This window comes from Asterias amurensis, chromosome 2, assembly GCF_032118995.1.
Source record: "Asterias amurensis chromosome 2, ASM3211899v1".
NCBI classification, from domain to species: Eukaryota; Metazoa; Echinodermata; class Asteroidea; order Forcipulatida; family Asteriidae; genus Asterias; species Asterias amurensis.
In genome coordinates, this window is record NC_092649.1 from 19,012,259 (window position 1) to 19,027,996 (window position 15,738).

Sequence of the window (15,738 nt, forward strand, 5' to 3'; positions counted from 1 at the left end):
GGAGCACTTAACGTGAACGTCAAAAAAGTGTTTTGCAGGCAGAGATGCCAAGTCCAGAGGCTAGCTATGTGTGAGATTTTTCAAAGCTCAACCCCCATCCCCCCGGAAAAAAAAATTGCCAGTTTAAGAAGGCCTTTTTAAATCACCGCCCAACCTTTTTTTTTTTTTTTTTTTTTTTTAAATAAATAAAACAATGTGAAATTTAATTGTGGACAAAAAGTGTTTCAAAATGCATCAAAAGCCTCCTCAGAATAATTAAAACTCACTTGAGGTACACAAGAGATGTTGATGGTTAATGTGGAGGTTCGATTGTGTCAGATTATATCCCTCCAAACTTGAAAAAAATAGACTAAAAATGATGTCCAAAATCAATCGCTCACTTCTTCTGCCTGTTGTGTCTTCGCTAGTGGAGCGCATTTCAACGAATTTGCTAAAAGAATCGGAACAAACTTGTGCGCAATAAGCGTTTTGCGCTCTGCCGAATTAGAGCTGAACCTACTGGATGGGCAAAAGCGTGAGCAATCTGCAAATTTGCGCTCTGTTTGTACAAATTTTGTACAAAAAATTTCGTTAATTTTTTTTTTCCCGATCTGGCCCCAAAAATGGTTGATGTGCGTGTGAGCGTGAGACAGAGCCCAAATGCGTGAGTCTCACGCCTAATGCGTGAGACTTGGCAGGTCTGGTTTTGTTTTATTGTCATTTTGGGCTTATTGCATCTCGCGAAATTTGAACGACAAACGACACAATTTCTGACCGCGTTCATGTTCACGCTGCTCTAGGAACAAACCTCCATACATCCCATATCTCTGGAACCCTATATCGTACAAACTAAATAAAAACGATAAACTCGTCCCCACTCCTTAATTTTCTCTAACTTATTTCACTTTTAGAAAGCATGTCAAGTCATGTTTAGGGTTTGTTACGTCCAGTTTGGGTCAATAGACAAACTCCTAAAAATGTACCCCATTCAGCCGCACGAGGTCTCTTTTGTTAATATTATCTCCATCAGTAACCAACCCGACGGGCCGATGGCTAAATTAGGCTTCAAAATGGATTTGGCAAAATGTACATTCTGAGACCTGACCGACACACTGCTCTAACCAATTTTGTGAATGGACTTATTCAAAAGGAAACTTAATGTCGTTTTGCTTAACAACTTTGACCAAATGCAAAGCAAAGTTCTTTTTTTTACAGCTTCAAAACAGCCATTGACGTGTGTGTATAAGTTTCACCATAGAGTAAGGAATGGTTTCACAATTCTACCTCCATGGTTAAACTCTGAAACTGTAACATTATACCTCCATGAACAGACCGTATTCTAAAACGGTATTCATGTACCCATTTGAGTTTACTGGCAAAAGGTCCAAGGTCGCCACCCACTGTCAACCTAAAGTGGTCCCACGGCGACCTTCTTCACCAAGCAACAGGTGGCCTGTCTCAAACCAGACAACACACCACTCACAATACACTGACCAGAATGGCTCTTTGTGTAAGGCCCCCCCACCCCAAAATGTTATTAATTGTAAAGTTCCCTTAGACACCTTCTAACCTATAGCCGGCCCTACCCATTGTTTCCAAATTATTAAGCTTCCGTTTGATCCCATCCTTGTTCATCATGATAATTCTCATGCCGTTTGGAAGTGAATATTTTTTTATAAATATTCTCCATTTAATCTTTTCAACAAATGAGTCACCCGCAGAAGGATTTCTAGGAAGTCTGATAACAACGTCGACCAGTGGTTGACACATGGTCACCTGCGAAACATCAATCTAGGGTACTTCATCCATTCAATGCAAATTCGGTCAAATTCGTGAGATTGGTTTCGGTTTTATCCTGGCACCCTGGCAGCCTCTTCGACCCTTTCGACCCTGCGCGGCAATGAATGAACCAATCCGGAGAACCATGCTTAGTACAACACGAAAGTAATCTGACCAAAAAGGGCGGATCGAATGGCGGGTGGGCGGGCAAGGGGCAATGAATGAACCAATCCGGAGCACCATCTGCGAAACACTGTCCAATGAGTCGCCTGTCAGAAAGATTTCTAGGAAGTCTGGTAACAACATCGACCAGTGGTTGACGCACGGTCGCCGCCCAAACTTCCTCCAATCACATGACTTGTAAGTGCGAGTTTGGATCCGGGTTTTGCAGACTTGCAACCCGACGTCTGAAACCACACAAACGTATTGAATTCCACAAAAACAACCGTGTTGGATTCCACAAGGATGCCATACCACTGGACCTTCTAACTTTCAATCCAAGATGGCGCAGGTTACGCTTTTAATAGTATAGATACCATACCGATACCATACCGCACGGTACATACAGTACGGTACAACCTCGAAAAACCTTGCTTCGACCCCACAATATCATGTACCGTGCAGTCTACAGTATCTATGCAGTTCAGTTCGTTAGCGGGCCGCGCGGGCCAGTGCTTGCTTAAAAGAGCCTCGGACAACGTTACGTTTGACCCTGTCAGTTAATTAGCCTTGTGGTATATTGCTGTATAAGTATTGGTAACCCGTGACACAGTGCATATATTACACAGAATTAAAACTAAATGTGTGTTCTTCAAAGACCATGGACACTTGGTGTATCTAAACTAATACATACAATAACAAACCTGTGAAAGTTCGAGCTCCGAATTTGTCGTCGAAGTTGCGAGATAATAATGAAAGAAAGAAAAAAACCTTGCCACAAAACGTTGTGTGCTTTCAGATGCTTGATTTCGAGACCTCAAAATCTAAATTTGGGGTATCGAAATCAAACTCAAAATGTTTTATACTATCAACAGCTCCCAATTACTCGTTACCAAGTAAGGTTTTTATGCTAATTATTTATAGTAATTACCGATAATGTCCACTGTCTTTATATTAGTAGAATAAACGCGCAAGCATAAATAATGTCACTATTATCCATGACTAAAAAGAACAACACACACACACACACACCCACACATTATTTTATGTCATAACAAACTGTGGCCGAATGTGATTTCTGTGCAAAAGTATAAACAGGTTTCTTTTTTAAATCATGTATTGTTGATATAGTGTGATAATACACATAGTTTTGTGCAAGGGCCAATGCGAATAATATTTGTACAAATAGATTTGTGTTATTTCCTCACACGTTCTTCTGTTCTCGTCTTCTATTCGCATTAAGTAGCATGATTTTCCTCAACAATTAAAACATGGTTAATTTATACTTGGTTTGCGGTAACACCATATGTGTGTATCTACTTGCCAGGTAGAGTTTGTTCTTAGAGAACTGTCTTGCTTAATTTTACTACCGTGGAATAGATTGTTCGGGTGTTCGGGATACATCTCAGTTCTGAAGAAAATAACTGCCCTGCTTGTTAAACCTTTTACCCGGGCGGATGGTATAGAAAACGGACTACTACTTTAGCTTATATGATCATGATAACTTTGTGTTTGTATTTCCCCCCAAACTACAATCAAACTTTACACATCGTGAATAAACACAAACCATAGGCAAGAGTATTATATATATGCAAGTTGAGGGCGGTGTTTACCAATGACTTGTATCCGACATGGAGCAGCCATCTTGTTAGTCTTGGTTGAACCAAGACTCTCCTGGATTTGTCACAACAGGGCGCGCTATCACCCCCAACGCGCTATCAACCACGAACCGCTATCACCCGAGAACCGCTATCTCATGTGATAGCGGTTCGGTTCGTGTTTGATAGCGCGTTGGGGGTGATAGCGAGCTCTCTTGTGACAAATCCAGGATAGTCTTGAACCAAGACTACCATCTTGTTTGTTCTTCCGTTCAAACCAATGAAACCAAACCGAGGCTAGAAGGGGAAATAGTCTGGCGCCTTTTTACAACTTGAAAATTCAAACAGGGATTATTACAGGTTTATGGTGCTCTCATCGTGTGTGCACTAACTCGAAAAGGTAGTCGATTTAGGCTTCTTGTTATCAATTCAATTCAAAATGGTTTATTAAAGCATTGGACACTATTAGTAATTGTCAAACACCAGTCTTCTCATTTGGTGTGTCTCAACATATGCATAAAATAGCAAACATGTGAAAATTTGAGCTCAACTGGTCGTCGAAGTTGCGAGATAATAATGAAAGAAAAAACACCCTTGTCAAAGTTGTGTGCGTTCAGATGCTTGATTTCAAGACCTCAAATTCTAAATCTGAGGTCTCGATATCAAATTCGTGGAAAATTACTTCTTTCTCGAAAACTACATCACTTCAGAGGGAGCCGTTTCGCACATTGTTTTTGACTACTAACCTCTCTCCATGGCTCGTTACCAAGTAAGGTTTTATGCTAATAAATATTTTGAGTTTTACCAATAGTGTCCCCTGCCTTTAGAACATGTCTCGCAGTTAAAAAAATTAATTGCACATGACAAAATCAAATATGTTAAATAAATACATAAAAATAGAAATTAACAATGAGGATATTAAACAAGAAATTAATATTATAAATACATTGTCAAAAATACATTTGGTAAAAACCAAGTAGGCACAATTATTGTATATAGGCCTACACACATATATTAAACTGCATTTACTAGACTGACGATTTGAAATCCAAGATGAATAAGGATGTATTGGAAGTGGGTACACAAAGAAAATTAAATTCATCCTTCCTTGTTCAAGTCAGTTTCTACTTATTCCTGGTATTTGTTTAGGATTGTTCGACTGTACAGTTCACTCTTAAGCACCAATCTTGTTACTGTGTGTTTTAAGTATCAGCTTGTGGGAAGGCACTGATGGACTCTTTTGGCAATTGTCAAAGACCAGTCTCATCGTGTCACTTGGTGTATCCCAACATATGCATAAAATAACAAGCCTGTGAAAATTTGGGCTCAACTATTGGTCCTTGAAGTGAAAAGAAAATAATGAAAGAAAAACAACCTAGTTGTACAAATTTGTGTGCTTTAATTCAGGTAGATAATGCAAAGCTTCAGCTGGAGTATTTTTTTAATTTGATTATATTATATACCTCCTTCTTAAAAACTGTGTTACTTTAGAGGGAGCCGTTCCTCACAATAAGTTAAACCAACAACAGCTTTCCGGCGTTGCTCGTTACCAAGTGAGTTTGTATGCTTAAACACTATTGGTAATTGTCAAAAAGACTATAGTCACGTGTATCTCAACTATGCATAAAATAACAAACCTGTGAAAATTTGAGCTCAAGCGGTCGTCGAATTTGCGAGATAATAATGACAGAGAAAAACACCCTTGTCACTTGAAGTTGTGTGCTTTCTGATGCTTGATTTCGAGACCTCAAATTCTAAACTTGAGGTCTCGAAATCAAAATCGTGGAAAATTACTTCTTTCTCAAAAACTATGCCACTTCAGAGGGAGCTGTTTCTCACACTTTTTATACTATCAACCTCTCCCCATTACTCGTAATCAAGAAAGGTTTTATGATGATAATTATTTTGAGTAATTACCAATAGTGTCCACTGCCTTTAAAATATAATATTTAGAGTAATTAGTACCAAACGTGTATAGTGCATTTAACGGTGTACAGTCACTGTATGAGTTGCATTGAATTGAACTGAATTGAATTGATTCCCCTTCAGGTTCAATCCGAGATTGATGACGTCATTGGAGGATGACGTCGGTCCGTTAGGGTTGCCTCGGCGGTCCGCTAGGGGTGCCTCGGCATACCCTTAGGGGTGCCTCGGCATACCATTTGGGGTGCCTCGGCATACCCTTCGGGGTGCCTCGGCACGTTGGATGGACACACAAAACGTACTAGTAAGTACATCTATACAAGATTACCAAAGAACAAACTTTAAGAACAAACTCTACCTGGCAAGTAGATACACACATGGTGTTACCACAAACCAAATATATTGATACATCACCATGCAATGCCTCAAATCCTATATAAGATTATCAAAGTTTTAGTGAACTTCAATTTTACGGAGTGTGGGAAGGGGCAGTCCGGAATAGCCTGGACGGGTTCTCACCTGCCGTTCTGATAGCCTTTAGTCAAGGCGCACACAACCCCAAGATGTCACACGACCTCAACAGTGGGTCGTATGAATAAAAAGTAGTAATGACTGACAAGTACTAGCAAAAAGTAAAAGTATAAACTTCCAAGTGGAAGCATTCAGAAAAAGCATCTTCTAAATTCCGTATAAATAAACTTATTATTTTACTGCGAGGTATTCACTTAATGCTTTGGATACAGTTTGATATATAGTCCAGTCAATCTAAGCCAAAATATTGCTTGACCTAGACAAAATTGCAACAGAAATTATGTTTTTACAAGTGTCTCTTGAAACCCTTTAAGACAACATATAAAAAAAAGTAGAAAAAGGTAAGCAGGGGAAATATGCAGAATTTGCATAAATTAAAAATTACAGTTGCCATGTTGTCGAGGTCAAACCATAGATTGACTAGACTAAATAAAGGAGTCTCATTTGGACCCCCAGAATCAAAGCAAACCGTTTTGTTAAGCTTTTGAAACGTCAAAGTGACCAGGGCACAATAATAATCAAAAGTTAAAGTGGAGCAGGAGCGTGCTTAAAAGAAAAGATGGGAGCTGAATATGAGCATAGATATTTAATTTTAACTTAAAAGTTTTAATAATAATATGCACAACATTCTATTGAAATGCATTTAGTTTGTTTGAAATATGACTTCGTCTGATTTGATGAACAATATTAAGCCTTTATGATCGAGGCATACATTTCTGAGAAAAAAAAGAAGCTTTTTATCTTTAAATAAAGTTTGCTTTATACTGATAGGAAACGGTTTAATTTTATCCCCAGTATAAATATAAACAAATTTGTGTATTGTTTCTGTTGTGAAACACTGTCATGGGTCTATTTAGTAATTCAGTGGTAGTTTCCTTGGGACTTTTATCCTGTGAGGAACATGTCATTTCTTCAGATAAGCCTTTTACTTCTGTGTCGCAAGGAAGCTGTGGAGCTACCTTGACAAATGACCAGCACTTGCTTGCATTTTGTAGTATTTACTCTTTTTATTCATATGGAAGCAAGTGCTAAACAGAAAAGACTTTAATTCAATTGAAAGTAGATGCAATTAGCAATTAAGTAAATACTTTCAAGTAAAAGCTTTTACTTCCTTTTATTCATAATGGATGGTAGGCCTAGATAAACAATTGAAATTTTCAAGTAAAAGAATATCTAGTTTTTATTCATACGACCCAATGTCACGCACTGTCATGTTCCGTGCGTGACATCTTGGGGTGCAGCGGTCGCGTGCGCCTCGTCTAAAGGCTACCTGTCTGAGGATCTGGTTCCTAGACTGCAGCTTTGCAATATGGATTGGTTTGTCAGTACCTCTTTCGGGTCCATAAGAAGGTTTGAAATCTAGACAATCTTAAAATGCCGCGGTGGAATTCTGCTTCCTGTGTACTTAAAGACACTGGAAACGTTTAGTAATTGTCAAGGACCAGTCTTCTCACTCGGTGTATCTCATATATGCATAAAATAACAAACCTGTGAAAATTTGAGCTTTGATCGTCGAAGTTGCGAGATAATAATGAAAGAAAAACCACCATTGTCACACGAGGTTGTGTGCTTTCATATTATGCTTGATTTCGAGACCTCAAATTTTAAATCTGAGGTCTCGAAATCAAATTCATGGAAAATTACTTCTTTCTCGAAAACCACATTACTTCAGAGGGAGCCGTTTCTCACAAAGTTATATATTATAACACCCCTTGCAAGTATTCTGCCTGCTCATTGGTTTAGAGCGCGTCACATGACATGTCTTAGTTTTGCTAGACGACGGCCGTGTGATAGTGCGTCGGTTTGCCATGCGCTAGTCCGAAGACTAGCACACGGCGCGCATTACCCAGACGTCCGTTGCGTGTACGAGGATGATAAATTAATAGTCTGTAACCATTTCGGATTGCACGACACTCCATGCAGCACAGTAAAAGTGTTTGCAATCTGTATTCGCGTCGTCCGTGGATTGTAGCATTCAAGTCTGTAACTTAATAATAATAGTACAGTATTTAGAAATGTTTGGGGTGTTATAAAACAAATATTGACTGCTTTTACTCGTGCAATGGTTAAAAACTATGACTACCTCGGTGATCCCCGTAGCGTTCTATTTTCCCTCGGCTTCGCCTCGGGAAAATAGAACGCTCCGGGGATCACATCGGGAGTCATAGTTTTAACCATAGCACTCGAAGCAGTCAATATTTGTATACTGTCAACCTCTCCCCATTACTCGTCACCGAGTAAGTTTTTATTTAAAAAAATATTTTGATTAATTACCAATAGTGTCCACTGTCTTTAACATCTGCAAACGATTTCGTATGCAATTTTCCTATGGAGCGTTACACTCTATAAATTATAAGAATGCTTGTTCTTTAGTTCGTCTTCGATTTCCAGTGTAAGCACACCATGCTAAACCGTGTGTTTCTCCAACCAGGAGTAAATAGGTACCTGTGAGGGCAGAGATGATTCTTGTGATTGGTTTAGCAGAGTAGCGCATATTAATGTTGCACAGGCTGCATACTCCCCACCAGGGAGCTGAGATGGTTTAAGGAGTGATTTAAGGCCCATTGACCAGGGGTAACAATGGGTGCGTTCGTTTAGCTTCCCTGGGTCGACCCCGGTGTGTGACAGGTTTTTTTTTCCAGGACGAACGTGGGTAATTATCTGCACACGTTCTTCCTGGAAAAAAAAAACCGCCACACACCGGGGTCGACCCGGGGAAGGTAAACGAACGCACCCGTTGTGAAGCGCTATGGGACGCCCTCAGGGTGTGAAAAGCGCTATATAAAAACGGGTTACTATTTTTTGTTATACCATTTAAAATGTAGGCGTGTTGATCAACGCTTGGGCAGTGCATCATGATCCTGCTACGTGGAGCCTGAGAAATACAACCCAAATCGATTCCTTTCTGTTGATGGTAATAGTGTCATCCTTCATGATTAATTTATCCCATTTCGTACAGGTAAGATTACCTTTGGATTTTATTTATTTATTTATTTATTTATTTATTTCCTCAAAACCTTCAAAAATGAAGATAAAAAGATTTACAAAAGTTACGTCAATATTGTATAGTACAGGGGACATAAACACGACAATAAATAAACAGGAAACCCTGACACTCTCGGAAGACCCCAGACCAAATTAAAAAAAGTATGAGACAAAAGGATTGTCAGAACAATCCGAGTAGCCGACCGAGAGTATCAAGATTATCATATTCAAGAAACTGATTACGAAACAAAACTGTTAAGACACTACCGCAAATATCATGGTTGACGTAGTTTACATACTTAATGTCAGAGTTTTGTCATTTTAGAGATATAAATACAAGTTTGTGATTACATGATTTGGTATCAATGAAGTTCATATTATCTCAGTATACATTTTGTATCAATCGCAATGGAAAAATTATGGCGGGAAACAAAGTTCATATCGCAGTATACATTTTGTATCAATCGCAATGGAAAAATTATGGCGGGAAACGAAATTGGTTTGGTTATTAAACGCATGGATCAATCTATAGAGATAATCTGAACAATTGCCTTGAACTTCCTGCAGGGCCCAATTTCATAGAGCTGCTAAACACAAAAAGTTTGCTTAGCATAAAATTTCTTCCTAGATAAAAAACATGATTACCAACAAAATTTCCTTTTGTTATACATATTACTTGTTATTGTTTTTTTAGCTGATTCTTGCTCATCCTGAAAATCATGTGGAAATTTGGTTGGTAATACTGTTTTTATCAAGGCAGAACTACATGCTAAACACCTTTTTTGTGCTTAGCAGCTCCATAAAATTGGGCCTAGGTCGCCGCTCTTTCTCGGGTGCGAACCTCGCTAAAGTGGAAATGTTCATCATGCACATAAGTGGTGTTCGAAACGTCAAAGCCATAACGAATACGCGGCAAGTTTGCTTGTTGTATTGGTGGGCCTATACCTGATAATGCTAATGCTCATATTTTAAAGAACCTGGACACTGTCAAAGACCAGTCTTCTCACTTGGTGTATCTCAACATATGCATAAAATTAAAAACCTGTGAAAATTCGAGCTCAACCGGTCGTCGAAGTTGCGAGATAATAATGAAAGAAAAAACACCCTTGTCACACGAAGTTGTGTGTGCTTTCACGATCAGATGCTTGATTTCGAGACCTCAAATTCTAATTTTGAGGTCTCGAAATCAAATTCGGGGAAAATTACTTCTTTCTCGAAAACTATGTTTATTTAGAGGGAGTCGTTTCTCACAATGTTTTATACTATCATTAGCAACCTCTCCCCTTTACTCGTTACCAAGAAAGGTTTTATGATAATAATTATTTTGAGTAATTACCAATAGTGTCCACTGCCTTTAACTTACAGTGTGAATTAATTTGTCATAACGCTAACTCTCATTCCAACAGTAATTACTTCATTTAAAAACCAAAATAAACAAATAATTAATTGTTGTGTTAAGTATAAGATACCTGTAGACCTATTGTACTTTTATGACGAATTTCATGATTTTATTGTTTAGTTCCGACGACAGGTATAATCATCTCTGTGTCAAAGTTTCCGTATAGCGCCACCACTTTTTTTATTCGACATGAAATAATATAGTATCTAATTTACCTCAATGAAATATCCCTTTTTGTAAAAATGAATGAAAAAGTGGTGGCGCCATACGGAAATGTATCCATCCCGGTCTCTTTCAGTCCATGGTCATGTCGGAGGTCTGATTTTATTGTCAAAGTCAAAGAAACTGGACAGTGTTTGGTAATTGTCAAAGAACAGATCTCTAACTTGGTGTATTCCAACGTATGCATAAAATAACAAACCTGTGAAAGTTTGGACTCAATTGGTCATTGAAGTTGCAAAAAAATGTTTAAACATAAAACACCCTTGTTGTAAAAAATACTGTGCTTTCAGATATTAATATAAAAGGCTACTGGCCAGAAGTCTTTTATTATTTTAGCGAGCAATTACCTTTTCTCAAAAACTGCGCTGCTGATCAGAGGGGGTCGTTTCTCACAATGTTATATACTATCAACAACTCTCCGTTGCTCGTAAGTAAGGTTTTATGCTAGTATATATTTTGTGTTATTACCAAACGTGTACAGTGCCTTTAAATGTTTTGTGTTTGTATTAAGAGTTCATTAATTTGATAAACGGGCGTTACCAACAATTTGATTAAGATTGGCCGGCAATTGCCCAGACGAAAAATGCCTGCAAGTGCCTATGCGAATAAGTAAATATCTATTACTTACAACTGTAACCAATGAACAGGTTCTTCCCTGTAAGGGGCAAACACCACCAAGCAAAGTCCAACCTTGCTACATTTGCCAAAGAAAATAGTAGCGAAGAAAACTGTTACAGATAAGCGAACCTGCTCTGAAGAGCTGACGGTGAAGTGGACGAGCTTTTGCTATGCGCCCCTCGTTGTCGCTACACCTCAGTGGTTTTCAAAAGAAAAAGGAAACAAAAAGGTGCGTCTTCCGGGCACCAAGTAGACTTGATTTCAAGTCTTAAATTGCGGTTATGTTTCTGCATCTCAGCCACGAATAACGCCCCACATTATTAGCTATCACGCACCCTAACTCACAATCTAATCGTAGGCTAAAATGGCGGATGTTGATTATAAGAGGGCGCTGGACCCAACTTCATAGAGCTGCTAAGCACACAAATTTGCTAAGCATGAAATTTCTTCCTTGTTTTAAACAGAATTACCAACCAAATTTCCACTTTTTGCATTTTGCTCGTTACTTGTTTTCAACTTTTGTTTGCTAAACCTGAAAATCACGTGGAAATCTGCTTGGTTATCCTGCTTTAATCAAAACACAAGTTTCATGCTAAGCAAATCTGTGTTCTAAGCACCTCTATGAAGTTGGGCGCTGTTTGTAGCGGATATCAGGACGACTAAAAAGCCACGGTCAAAAGACTTGGAACCAAGTCTAGACACAAAGAAAGCTTTATTTATTCTTAAAGGAATTCACTGCGTCTTCTGGGCACCAAGAAAGCTTTATTTATTCTTAAAGACACTGGACACTATTGGTAATTGTCAAAGACCAGTCTTCTCACTTGCTGAAGACCAGTCTTCTCACTTGCTGAATCTAAACATATGCATGAAATAATCGAAGTTGCGAAATAATAGTGAACGAAAAAACACCCTTGTCACACGAAGTTGTGTGCTTTCAGATGCTTAATTTCGATACCTCCAGTTCTAAATCTAAGGTATCGAAATCCAACTCGTTGAAAATTACTTCTTTCTCGAAAACTACGAAACTTCAGAGGGAGCCGTTTCTCACAAAGTGTTATACTATCAACCTCTTTCCATTACTCGTTACCAAGTAAGGTTTTGTGCTAGTCTAATAAATATATTGAGTAATACCAATAGTCTCCACTGCCTTTAAAGGAATTCACTGCGTGTTGTGGCTGGGCACCAAGAAAGCTTTATTTTTTCTTAAAGGAATTCACTGCAAATTCCGTCCACCATACACATAAAAACCTATAGGGGTTTGAGATCGATCGGCCGTCCCATGGCTCACGAGAAAAGAGTGAACAACTGATTACACATTGTGCATGACATCGATTTTTGTTAAAATGAAAAAAACGCCCACTAAATGATCAACTCCAAACGGGAAATTAGTTTTAATTATTTATCATTAAATATGACATTTCAGACAGAAATATTTCAAGGGATGTTACACCAGTAATTATCATCATTATTTAGATCGCGTAAGTTTTACGTAAATCTGTGATCTTAGACGATTTTGTTTCCTTATGTTCCTTTGTAGTGATTTAAATGAAAAGTAATTCAATTAATATATCTGTTGCAATATAATCATACAGGTAACGCATAGAGAAAATATTTGTTCGAACTTGCAGGATGGTAACATTTTTTGTAAATATTTCATTTTATACAGTACATGGGAAGACTCGTCCCGATGGACCATAATCGGCTGTTTTTTTGATAAGTAACACTTTAAACTGAAAACGGAGCCCCCCCCCCTTTTTTTTACATTTGTTTTAAAAATAAAGTTGAATGTTGTCACATTGATTTAAATCACATTTGCTGTTTGATACTTCCAGTATTATACTACAAAAAAGGTTTCTTTTGAGAGTATGCTTAGACTACGTAAATTACTGAGGTTTAAGCGAGCTCACGCGGCTTGGATTTTGCGTTGTGCCCGGCGTGAAGAGGGCTGTGATAAGGGAGATCGCGAAGTTGTCCTACTCATAGCTGACAGCTGCCCCTCCTAATAAAACAATTTGAGGGTGAGAATGAAGGGATTTGCAGCATCTTAATTAAATTTTTATTGAAAATTTTAGCTGCGGAATCATTAGAATGAGGGCAATGTAAAACCACCTTTCCGTGCACAAACACATGACATCGTGTGAACATTCTCGTGGAATTTTCTATGTGGAACTGTGTAATGGCATTGTTCAGCCACCGGTAAAGGCCTCATGTTACAAACTCCGCAACATTCAATCAGTGACTCTCAACAATTGAGTCTTTATTGAGCCAAAATTGCAACAGTAATTATGTACACTGTTCTCGTTGTACAACGTAATGTACATGTACGTTGTTCGTGTATGCACTGCATGTAAGTTGTCGGTAGCCTTGATTCAAGGTGTTGGCGTAGTGTCTTATTATTATTAAGTTGTTGCCGAATCGTGCCGCACCGGGCCGGGGCACACTACGCCAACCCCTTGAATCAAGGCTACCGACAGCATGCTCTTTTGAATCACCCTCCTCCAGCACATGGTCGGGCTACAGGAAAATAAACGTGCGTGATTGGCTTATGGGCACGTCGGGCTTGAAAGATGAACTAGGCGGGGTGTAATTAAGGGGGACATAAATCAATGATTCAACGCAACGCGATTCGTAACCATTCGTAACCATCTGGTGACGTCAGTGCACCTCGGGTCAGCCCCAAGTGCCCCGCTTGTGGATAGGGTCACTTGGGGCTGACCCGAGGTGCACTGACGTCACGACGAAGGCTCACGTGATGATGCGTCTGTTTTTTCCCATGTGGAGCGTGGGTAAACATCTGCACACGTTCGTTCTGGAAAACAAAATAGGCGACTTTTCCAGGACGAACTTGGGGTATTATCTGTCCACGTTCGTCCTGGATTTTTTTTTTAAATACGCCACTTGAATGAGCACATCGGGGTCGACCCTATGATTATTACCGCGATCGGATATAACGAGGGTCGGATAATACGATGGAAACGGGCCTCTAGACTTATGGACAAGTCGTTAATGGTCCCACGCGGTGAGATAGTCGAGTTGTTGCGGTGCTTCACTACTCTCGCGCGAACTGTAGAAGTCGACAACCAGCAGTTCGCACGAGTGCAGTGACATGGGCCCAATTTCATAAAGCCTTTAAGCACAAAAAAATGCTTGGCATGAAATTTCTTCCTTTATGAAAACAGGATTACCAACCAAATTTCAATTTGTTGCATTGCTTGATAATCTTGAAAATCACGTGGCAATTTGGTTGGTAATCCTGTTTTTATCCAGGAAGAAATTTCATGCTAAGCTACTTTTTGTGCTTACAGGCTTTATGAAATTGGCCCCTGGCAACTCGACTATCTCACCGCGTGGGACCATTAACGACTTGTCCACAAGTCTAGTAAATCTTGCAAGATTCGACTGTAATAATTATATTAGGAGGTGTCCGTTGAGGAATGATTCCGAAGTCTGGGTGTATATCTTAAACACTAACTTGTATTGTTGGCAGGGTATACCCCTTTTCTGTCCAGTGCGTTTTTACAATAGAACACTGTGGGTTTGTGTGACAGAGGTTACTGAGTATGAATGAGTCCTTAATAGTTGTTGTGCCGTATTATCTTTTCTTTGTTGTGTCTGTTGACGGTCGTTTGAACCATGTGACAAGGAGTCCCGCGAAACGGTTTCAAACCCTTGTGCCCACCGCAGATTGTGCAGCCCGTCCTGGTTAGATTTTGGTAGAGATTTTGATGTAAAAAAGTGAAATTTGACCGAGCTGGGGACATCCAACAGGCAGACCACCCCATCTTAGTGATTGTAAGTACACACATCTTTAATGTCCATGTTTTCTAACTCCTGTTTTTTTAGCCTAACATACTGCTTGGTTGGACCACTTTCCGTATCTTGCCACCATTTTTCCATTCGCTATGAAACTTACTCTAATACTTATTAAGGTTTGAGGGAACTTTTGTTTGTTTTACCTATATGCCTTTTAAAAACACCATACCCTTGTTCAATCAGGAATCTGTCAAAGATGTTTTAAAAACTGATTGGTCGTCATTTTAAGTATTGGTTGTCCCTAAATGAGATATTCCTCTAAGTTCCTTTTGGTGAAAATTATTACTTACGATTGATGGGAGAAATTGTTTAGGCTAATGCCTTTTGGGCCCCATAACCCCATATCTTATCATTCATTCCTTGTAGGCATCGAGCTCTCTCTTAAATGTTGGCACTGTTTTGATATTTACTACTTATTTGTGTGGGAGACTGTTCCAATCATTAATGATTCGCTGTGAAAAGAAGTTCCTTCTGCACCCAATGTTTTTGTTGAGAGTAGGCTTGTACAATTTCAGAGAGAGGCCCCTCATACTGGTGTTTCTGACTTGCTTGAATCTTCAAGACTTGAGGTACCTGTGAATGAAAAGTATACTTTCAAGCTGCATGTATTTTAATTTGTTTACAACTTTGTGGATTTATAATTAGGTCTTAAAGATATGTAAACAAGACTGAATTTTTACCTTTAAAGATTCACTTTGAAAATGAACACCGAAATCATTTATGTCATACTAT

At 39.0% G+C, this 15,738-nt stretch overlaps 1 protein-coding gene across 1 annotated transcript in view; it reads right to left on the minus strand.

Annotated features, from left to right (window-relative positions):
• Positions 1–11,393, minus strand: part of LOC139954426 (NLR family CARD domain-containing protein 4-like) — a 63,433-nt gene extending 52,040 nt beyond the window's left edge. Inside the window, exon 1 of the mRNA XM_071954221.1 lies at positions 11,204–11,393. The gene's annotated coding sequence lies outside the window, so the exon portion shown is untranslated. The remainder of the gene's footprint in view (positions 1–11,203) is intronic.
• Positions 11,394–15,738: the final 4,345 nt, after the last annotated feature.